General features: G+C 39.4%; 1 long non-coding RNA gene across 2 annotated transcripts in view; it reads left to right on the forward strand.

Annotated features, from left to right (window-relative positions):
* LOC150057809 (uncharacterized) overlaps positions 1-10,441 on the forward strand; it is a 267,348-nt gene extending 256,907 nt beyond the window's left edge. For both annotated transcript variants that reach the window (XR_016536787.1, XR_016536788.1), the window contains one exon: positions 9,991-10,441. This is a non-coding gene — a long non-coding RNA (uncharacterized LOC150057809). The remainder of the gene's footprint in view (positions 1-9,990) is intronic.
* Positions 10,442-10,701: the final 260 nt, after the last annotated feature.

Consider the following 10,701-nt stretch of genomic DNA (forward strand, 5'->3'; position numbering starts at 1 on the left):
CATTTTAGTTTAGTCATGGACACAATGTTTAGAACAGAGGTAATAAATTTGAACATAAATCAATTCCTGAGGCTCATCCCAAATATATATATATATATTTATATACTTACTTATATCTATTTGTATAATATTTATTTATTTATATAACATATCTTGGTTCCATTGCACATGTAGCTTTTCCATGTTCCACCAACACTATTAGATGATAGTTTCTTGGGAACACTGAAGAGTTCTAAGTGTCCTCAGGAAACGATCCAGGGGATGGGGAAGACACTCTCACTGAGACCACAATCGTTCCCAAAACCTCAGGGTCCAGGTGTCTGCTAAAGCTTTGAACATACATGGCAAATGGAGAGAAGAAGTGATTAGATTTAATATAAATAGAGAAGTAACTCACTCACTGAGGATGCTGTAACTTCCACTACAGGGACAGGAAAATGTGTATGGGAATTTAATTAAATGCACCATTTGGGTCTTGCAGCATCACTCCATCATCAGTTATAATGAAGTTAGTCAATATCCTTAGCTTGTTTTTTTTCCAAAAGCCCATGATACTTGATAAAAAATTAAGAATAAAAGGTACTCTATCTACATTATAATATTTCGAGAGGTGGGGTGTCTTACTTTGTGTAGCACATTTTACTGTGTGATACTTTGCCTTTGTCTCCTATCATTTGAATTTCACCAAATAAGTGGGTTATGTCCCTCTCATTTTCACAGATGAAGGAGGTAGGGCTTACCATTAAATTGCTGCTTGACACCATGCAAGCAGTGTATTTGCTCTCTATTGCTGTATAACAAATTGTATCAAACCTTAGTGACTTTCTTGCAATTTCTCAATTTTTTTCTTAATTGGGTTTTGCTCAGTTGTGTACCTTTGGCTTAAGTTCTGCCTGTCATGAGGTCAGTGCCAAGCAGTTGCTGAAAGCTCAAAGGGTAGGCTCTGATTCCATACTTGATTGTGGCCATCAGCAGAATAAGTTCCTTGAAGACCATCAGACTAACAACCTAATGCAACATAAGTCCACCTTGTTTGCATCAGTATCACTGTCAGATTAACTGACCATCTTGCTATGAGAGCCTCTTCACATGGTAGCCAACTAACTCCACAGCAGCTGGCTTCCCTCAGAGTGAACAAGTGAGAAAAAGAAAAGGAACCCAGCATGGAGCTATGACCACTTTACAACCTAATCTTAGAGCTACATTCCTTCATTCTGCTGTATTCGGTCCATAAAGAGTGAGACAAATAGGAAGAGACAGAGCAACTAGGGGCTGTCATAGGCTGTTTCCTGGCTAGTTAGCAAGTTAGTATGTATGAAAGGATTCAGACACAGATTAGGGATATGTGTGTGTGTGTGTGTGTGTGTGAGAGAGAGAGAGAGAGAGAGAGAGAGAGAGAGAGAGAGAGAGAGAGAGAGAGAGAGAGAGAGAGAGAGAGGGGAGAGAGAGAGAGAAAGAGAGACACAGAGAGAGATTATGGAACAGGATCTATTTGTTCTGTCATCTACCTATATTCACTGCATTAACTACCGTTGATTCAAAGGACATAGATATAAAAATAAATGGCCCAAAGAACCTCACAATAATTATGTGAAAAGTAAGCAGATTCTGTACATTGGGATCAAGGCCTAGAGGAGAGTAGTTAGCATTGTAGAAAATTCAAAGTAAGGCACCTTCAGCTCAGGCCCAAGTAGCTTCCTAGTAGAAGGTGCTGACACTAGAGACTAGGGTTAATGACCTTGAGGAGCCAACAACTAGGGGAAGAAAGTCAAAAAGGCCTTTCTAGCATTTATGAAAGGCTGAAGTTTAACAGAATATCACCCATTCATCAAAATGCCACATCAGTACGACTGCTAGAGTTAAGCAGCCATGTTGATGCCAGATACTTGAGCTGGGGCTGTAGTGCTCAACCCCGATTGCGTTATAACCACTTGGAGAGCCTTTTAAATGCATAAGTGTTTAATAGAGTTGGAATCTCTGGAGTGAGCCTTTGATATTGGTATGTTTTAAATTACCGTAGTGACTTTAAATATTGCCAGGGTGAAAGCTTCCAGACTTAAACATCCACAGGCCTTACATATCACTCAATTTACATTTCCATCTTGAAAAACATCGAAGGTGGTGGCTCAATGAGATTTGTATTTTAGAAATGCCATGCAACCCATCTGACAAATGGAGCAGATGGGGGACAAAAATGGAGAGTAAATTTCAGGCAAAGAAACTATCACAATAATCCAAGTTAGAAATGCTAATCTAAAGCAAGAACAGTAAAGATAGACGGGAACAGGCTTGAGGATATTAAGGTAATCATATGATTGTATATGGGATGGGAGAGAGAGAGAGAATAAGAAATAACTGGTGACTATCGCTTTCTGGCTTGAAACAATGGGTAGAAGGAATGGCAGGATCAGGTGAGGAAGTAGTGCACTATGAATTCAGTTTGGGCAGGAGAGCCAAGGGAGAGTGGCCCTTGGCCCTTCAGCTACGATCAGAAGCTGAAAGGAAAGATACTGAGCTGGAGGTAAGAATCTGAGAGTCACAAAGCCCTTCAACAATTGAGAAAAGTCAAGAATGCGGCCCTGGGAATGTTCACTGGCTAAGGTGTAAGCAACAGAATGGAATCCATCCTCCAAGACATAAAAAGAGCAATCTAAGACATGAGAAGAAAACTGGAAAGTGATGATGCCTATGGCAAAAGAGAAGAAACTTCTATTAAAAGGAAGTGCTCACTGGTATCAAATACTGCAATAGGGTGAATAATGAGATGTTGGGAATTGATATAGAATTACGAATAATGTCCCTTTTGAGTGACTTCTATGTATCCAGCACTACACAACCCTCTTCATGCAGTTTTTGGGTCAATACATTTCAGAACAACCCTACTTTAAATAAGAAGGCTCTTTACTACGGAGAGCAGATTCCAGAAGTAATAAAACCAAGGCTGATGAGGCACAGGCTGCCACAGAAAGGAGAACAGAGTCACCTGGAAACATTTATCGGTCTTCCAGTGGGAAAAGGAGACAGGCATTGGGTTAGTACTACTGGTTAGTAGTATTGCCACAAAGCATTTTCTTTGGTGACTGTTCACAACACATCTACAAGTCAGAGATGGCAATCACTTTTTTTTCAACAGACAAGAAATCCATGGGAGAGATGAAGTAGAGATGATCCAAGAAAATAAATCTGGGAATCAGAAAACCTGTGATTCCATGTAAATCTGATTCCCCAAACTGTAGCTCTTGGGTAGCTAATAATCATAAATTGACTTCTGCCATTCCCTCCCCCATAAAAGAGCCTGTCACTCTCTTTTTTTAAATCTTTTTTCATATGTTTTTTTATTGTAATTAATAGAAGGATTACATTATATTGACCAGATAGAAGGTGCATTATTTCGCATACATTGATACCCTTTCTCATATCTTGGTCCCCATTTCCCTTCTCCCCACTCCCACCCCTCATCTTGTTTTCCCCCCTTCCCTATCCAATTTCAAATAACCAAATACGCATTTATCCAATATATCAGATAACAAAGTGAAATACTATAACAATATGAGATAACCAAGGGAAAGGAAAAGAGATGAGACATAACATAGTACATTAAGGACAACAATCACTCATTATATGGCTTTTGTTTTTATATCCTAGAAGTCCTTTCATTTAGCGTCATATTGTATTGCCTTATGTATCTAGGTTTTGCTCTATTGCAAATCTCTTTAGGAGAGCCCAAGGTTTCTACTGATTATGACAAATGAGGGAAACCATTGAGCCTATGTTCCTTTGAGTCTGGCTTACTTCACTTAATATGATCTGTTCTAAGTCTTTCCATTTCCTTACAAGTGGGGCAATGTCATTCTTTCTCACAGCAGCATAGAATTCCATTGTGTATAAATACCACATCTTGTTGATCTACTCATAAACTGAGGGACATCTGGATTGGTTCCATATCTTTGCTATGGTAAATAATGCTGCAATGAACATTGTTGTGCTGGTGGATTTAGTATGTCCTTGTTTCTGGATGATTGGGTAAATGCCAAGTAGTGGAATTGCTGGGTCATAGGAGAGCTCTATGTTTAGTCTTTTGAGGAACTGCCACACTGCTTTCCATAGTGGTTGAATAAGTTTGCACTCCCACCAACAGTGTAGTAGTGATCCCTCCTGGCCACATCCCCTCCAGCATCTGTTGTTCTTAGATTTTTTGATCCTGGCCCTTCTAACTGGAGTGAGGTGGAATCTTAGAGTTGTTCTGATTTGCATTTCTTTTATGACCAGAGATGTTGAGCATTTCTTCATGTTTCTATAGGCCATTTCTGTTTCTTCTTCAGAAAAGACTCTCTTTAAGTCTTTGGCCCATCTTTTAATGGGATGGTTGTTACTTTGGAGATTAGTTTTGGGTTGATTCAATTTTTTGAGCTGTTGATATATTTTAGATATGAGGCCTTTGTCTGTTGTATGGTTGGTGAACATCTTCTCCCATTCTGTAGGCTTCCTAATTAGTTTACTAGCTATGTCCTTTGCCATACAAAATCTCTGCAGTTTAATGCAGTCCCACTTATCCAGCCTTTCTCTGATTTGGTGTGATTCTTGGTCCTTATTAAGAAAGTTTCGACCTGTGCCAAGGAGGTCTAGTGTATCTCCTATTCCTTCTTGTAAAGTTTTCAGTGTGTCAGCTTTTACCTCCAGGTCTTTGATCCATTTGGAGTTAATTCTAGTACATGGTGACGAAGAAGGATCCAACTTTAGTTTTCTGCAGGTGCTTAACCAGTCCTGCCAGCACCACTTGTTGAAGAGGCTATCTTTCTTCCATTCTATTTTTTTGGCTCCCTTGTCAAAGATTAGGTGGCCATAGGGCTGTGGTTTAATATCTGGGTCCTCAGTTCTATTCCATTGGTCTTCAGGCCTGTTCTTGTGCCAGTACCAAGCTGTTTGTTGCTCTTTTTCCAGGAGCTTAAGGTGACACATTAAATTGTTAGTTTGTGATTTTTCCAGTTTATTATTGTAGGCACTCAGAGCTATAAATTTTCCTCTGAGTACTGCCTTTGCCATGTCCCAAAGGAGCTGGCATTTTGTGTGCTCCTTTTTGTTAAATTTCATAAACTGTTGGATTTCTGTTCTGATCTCTTTGAGGACCCACTGGTGATTCAACAATATGTTGTTCAATCTCCATGAGTTACAAGGTTTTCGTTGGTGGAGATGGGTGTTCAATTCCAATTTGATGCCCTTGTGGTCTGAGAGAGTGCAGGGAATAATTTCAGTGTTTCTGAATCTGTCCAGGTTTGTTTTATGGCCTAAAATGTGGTCTATTTTGGAAAATGTTCCATGTGCTGCTGAGAAAAACGTATATTGTGTTGTTGCTGGGTGGAATAATATGCAGATGTCTGTTAGATGTAGTTGGTCTATATGGATGTTCAATTCTAAGGTTTCTCTATTGAGTTTTTGCCTTGTTGATCTGTCCAAAGGTGAGAGTGGTGTATTAAAGTCTCCAACAATCACTGTGTTTCTATCTATGTATGGTTTCAGTGAAAGTAGAGTTTGCTTGATGAAGTTCGGAGTTCCGGGATTTGGTGTGTAGATATTTAGGATGGTTATGTCCCCCTGAAGGAAAGATCCCTTATTAGTATGTAGTAACCTTCTTTGTCTTTTCTTACTAATTTTAGTTTGAAGTCTATTTTATCTGATATGAGGATGGCAACTCCAGCCTGTTCATTGGGGCTGTTAGCTTGATAGAGTTTATTCCAACCTCTCATTTTCAAAAGGTGTTTGTTTTTTGGGTAAGATGTATCTCTTGAAGACAGCAGAACGATGGATCTTGTTTTTTGATCCAACTAGATAATCTATGCCGTTTAATTGGAGAGTTAAGTCCATTGATATTGAGTCAGGATTGAGAAATATTTATTAGTTCCTGCCATTTTTACAAGCTTTCATTAGGGCCTGTGTCTTGATAGTTTTAGTGGTACTTAGATGTTATGAGTTTTAGGTGCCACGTCTTTCTCTGTATTACATTTGTGTTGGTTTTCCATGTGTAGAACATGTTTGAGAATTTTCTGTAGTGTTGGTTTTGTTGCTACATAGTGTTGAAGCTTTTCCTTGGAATGGAATGTTTTTATTGTTCCCTCAGTTATGAATGAGAGCTTAGCTGGGTCAGTATTCTTGCTTGGTAGTTATTTGACTTCAGGGCATGGTATATATTGTTCCAATCTCTTCTTGCTTGCATGGTCTCTGCTGAGAAATCTGGGGTTATTCTTATTGGTTTGCCTTTATAGGTGATTGTTCCCTTCTCCCTGACTGCTTTTAGGATCCTATCTTTGGCCTCTATTGATCTAGTTCAAATTATAATGTGGCGGTGGAATGTCCTTTTCTGGTCAGGTCTGTCTGGGGTTCTAAAAGCTTCTTGTATCTGGATGGTCCTGCCCTTCTGGATGTTTGGGAAGTTCTCTGAGATGATTCCCTGAAGTATATTTGCAATACCATTGACCTCTTTCTCCAGTCCCTCCTCAATACCAATTAGCCTTAAATTAGGCTTCCTAATTGTATCTTGGACCTCCTGAAGCGATCTCTCATATTTCCTAGATTTGGTTTGACTCATTTTCTGTTATTTCTCTATAGCAACTAAATTATCTTCAACCCCGGAAATTCTCTCTTCTGCATTGTCTAACCTGCTATCAAAGCTATCTACTTTATTCTTCATCTCCCTTACTTTTAATTGCTCATTTTTGATGCCTTGCATCTCTTGTTTTAGATCATGTATGGGTTTCTTTAACTACTTGATTTCCATTTGAGTGGTTAGCTCAGCAACTTTATTCTCTTTGGACATTTGTTGGAGTTCAGTCACCTTTTTGTTTGTGGATTCTATGAATTCGTCCATTTTTCTTTGAAAAAACCTTTATTATGGCCTCCTTTATGGCTTCCCCCTTTTCACATATCACCTTGTTTATGGTTTCCTCTTGTTTAGCTGTGGCTTCCTCCCTTATCTCTTTATTTTTATTTTCACACTTTTCATTAATGATGTTTATCAGTTTCATTTGTATAGCACTTGGAAGGCTCTCCTCTAGATTTGCCACTGACTGCTCCATTGCCTGTTTATATTGGATAGGAGAAGCTATTCTTTGATTTGACATTTTTCTTGAGTTTCTTGTTCTGCCCATTTGAGGATAGGAGCAAGATTAATACTAAACAAGTTATAATTTTTCAGATATAACCAACCTAGACCCCTTGAGCTGGCTGACAATAGATGTTCACAAGTTTAGATTGATAATATCACTCTCTCTTTCTGTTTGTGCACTTACAGACAAATCTAATACAACCACTATTTACCGATTTATGTCCAAGATATTAAGCCCCTCAATCCAATGTCTATTGTATTTAAGTCCCTCTGGACCTAGAGTATAATTGAACACCTAGATACACAGTATTGCTCAACAACCATCAAATGTAGATCCATGCATTGTAAGAGTTGAAGGATGAACAGAGGACCAGAGATAGAAAAATAGTATGAGAGACAACAAGGGAGGTAAGGAAAGAATAATGTAGGTGTGTAAGTTTATTATAGTAATGGAGAAAGGTATAGCGTAAGGATAACTGACCTAAGGTGATAGACAGATAGGATATTTGAGTACAAAGTTTAGAAAAAATTAGGTAAAACTTATGAAAATAAGAAGAGTAATAAGAAGAATATATAGAGAAAAGAAGGAGGTAGATATAGGAGATTTCAGTGCTAAAACTTTTAAAAACAAAAACAACAACAAAGAACATAAAAGAAAACAAAACAAAAAACAGAAAAACAAAACAAAAGCAAACAAAAAGAAGAAAAGAAAAGAAAAAGGTGGGGGGAGATTCCTCACTATTGTGAATTATTACCCAAGAAATACTAGGGTTGAGAACCAGGAGATTACAAAGCAGGAGATTGTATCAATATAGATATCATTTATATTCAGACTGTACCCAGAGCTGTCACTATGTTTCTAGGAATGACCACAGTGACAGAATGAATACGGGAAAAGAAAGAGAGAGAGAAAAAAAGAAATATAACATTAAAAAAAAGTGTAGGTAAAATGACAAAGAAAAAATAAGAACACCTAAAAATGCAAATGAAAAGGGGTAGAAGAAAAAAATACAAACAACAACAACAAAAAAGGGTATTTTTCAGTTTTTTTTTGGGGGGGGGGCAGGCAGGATAGGAAACTTGTATCTCCACTAAAGTCGGAATCCAAACACTTCACAAAGTCTTTTTCTCTTGTGATTTGGCTTTGTGGTTTTTCGCGTCTGATTGCTTTATTGGGACAACAAAGCTGAAAGTGTCTTGGGCGGCTTTGTTTATCAGGTCTGTGGCAGGCGCAGGGAGATGCACTTCAGCAGCGCTGGGACTGGATTTCTGGCTAAGGGATCTCTGGGAAATCCTTTGCCAGTTAGAAAGGTGGCGCTGTCAGCACCACCTCTCAGGCTCCAATTGCTTTGTCCGGATCCTTGCCAGCAGTCAAGATGGCGCTGCTCTCAGCTGGTGGGGGAGAGGCTCCCTCTCAATGCCGTTCCCGGAGCAGAAGTGGAAACTTCTCCTCGGAGCTACTCAGAAATTGCTGGATTCTCTGGTTCTGTGAAGCTGGCGGTCCATGCACGGCCAGGTGTCAGCTCTGGGCTCGCGCAGGCTCCGTGTGGCTCTGTCTGCAGCCGGCGGGTCTGTGCCACCGAGAAGCACTGTCTGCTCAGATTTAGACGAGAAGCTTTGTCTCCACAGCTGCTCCGCCGCTCCACACTGTCTTCTTGTGTCATTTTTTTTGCCTTTCTCCTCTCTGAGATCTCTGTGTCGCTAAAGCTTACTTCGGATCAATTTGAGGTATGAATTTTTCCCCTACGCTGCCAGAACTGGTATCTTGGCGGGAGCTCAGAAAGACTCACACTGAACCACCGCCATCTTCCCCCAATCTCTGTCTCTCTCTTTTTTGTTTTTGCCAATCCTGGGGCTTGAACTCAGGGGCTGAGCACTGTCCTTGGGCTTTCTCAAGGCCAGAGCTCTACCACTTCAGCCACAGCACAGCCAGGAATTGAACCTGGCTGTTCATGAATGCTAGGCAAACACTCTACCCCTCAGCCAAACTCCCAGCCAAACTCTCTTTCTTATTATGCTATTTTTAGGCATTTATGTCTCAGTCATGTGTTTGCGAAGGTATTCACTCTAAATAAACTACTGTAGCCTTACTTGTGTGTGACTTAACTATTTATGACTAATTACTTCACCAACTTTTCAAGATTCTTCAGAGTGCTAATTTTATTCTGCAAGGGGTTACTCATTCCTTATAACTCAGGATTAACACTCTTGGTGACATCTGTAAAACTGTGGGGTGACCAGGACTATATCTTGAGTATGATTCACAGAGCGTACACCTCATAGTACATTGGCTCCTGGAGAAGTATTTGCTTCTCTCGTTAACAAGTTTGCTGTGGCCCAGAAGCATGTGTTTTATTGATGATAAGATAGCCTATTTTATTACTTATTTTTATCTACCAAGCAATCCATCAATCTGCCACAGAAGAATATTAAATGAGTTCATATGGAATGGGTTTGAAGCTGGTTTATTATAAACAGCTGTGATGGCCCATGTTAGCAAATTCATCATCTGTCGTTCTCTGAGATCTTTCCAGAACGCGAGGTCACAGTGATTGATTAGCTATATCTATTAAATCTTTTTCACTTTCCCTGTTTCCCGACATCTTTCTTCCTCTGACACTTAGAGTCCCCCTTTGATCCACCCCACTGAATTTCTTTTCCATAAGAGGCTTAGTTAACTTAGCCTGGGAACTATGGCCAGTGGTGAAATGGGCATATGTTTGAAGAATACTGGGCTGTTAATGAATTACTATCCTTCCAGCTTCTAGAACCACCTGCATGTGTCTGTTACAAAACCCAAAGGGAGGTTAAGTAAAAAAAGAGCAAGGAAGATGCGGAGACACCAAATTTAGTACAATTTTGAGAGAGTATAATTTGCTTTTGTCTCCTAGGCTTCCATTGTGAGTGACTTCTTCCTGAATCTCCATGAAAGACAGCTCTGGAACATATCCACAAACAGCAGAAGTCAACGATACACAAGAAAGCTGACGATCATAGTTACATCAATTGCGAGCTCACTGTACCGGGCCTGATGCTTGGCACTTCTACATACTCTACCTCTTCTTAATCTTCAAAATAATCTTGCAAGATAGCTGATATAAATATCTCTGAGAAGAAATTGAAACTTGCCAACGCTGAATAATTTTCGGGTTACACAGCTCAAAGTTCTAAACCCATACTTTTATCCATTTTTTAAATTCCAGAGATGGGAATTCATAATAATTCTGCTTTTCTTCTGCCAAATGCTTAAAATAACAGCCAATAATAATCTCCTTTTGAATCATTTGTTTCACACAGATACTTGAATCTTGCTACTACGTATAAGTTTGGATTTAAAATTTTCTTTCGGTGATGCTCCTTCCCAGAAATTTCTCCATGAGGGAGGCAAAATTCATTTTACTTAACAAAGGAAAGTCTAGCTAAGGCTTTTGGATAGGAGGGGGATGGGGAGCTGGCTTAGTTCACTAGTCCTGGACTTGTCTGGGCTGCCAGGCATCTATCTTGGAAAAGTGGGACTTAAATGCTGAACCTTATGTGGAAAAGCACAAAAGGAAAATGGGACTAGCTAACATGAGAAGGCAGTTTATTTATTTATTTATTTT

The sequence above is a fragment of the Megascapheus bottae genome, chromosome 10 (assembly GCF_031878675.1).
Source record: "Megascapheus bottae isolate mThoBot1 chromosome 10, mThoBot2.hap1, whole genome shotgun sequence".
In the NCBI taxonomy this organism is placed as follows: domain Eukaryota; kingdom Metazoa; phylum Chordata; class Mammalia; order Rodentia; family Geomyidae; genus Megascapheus; species Megascapheus bottae.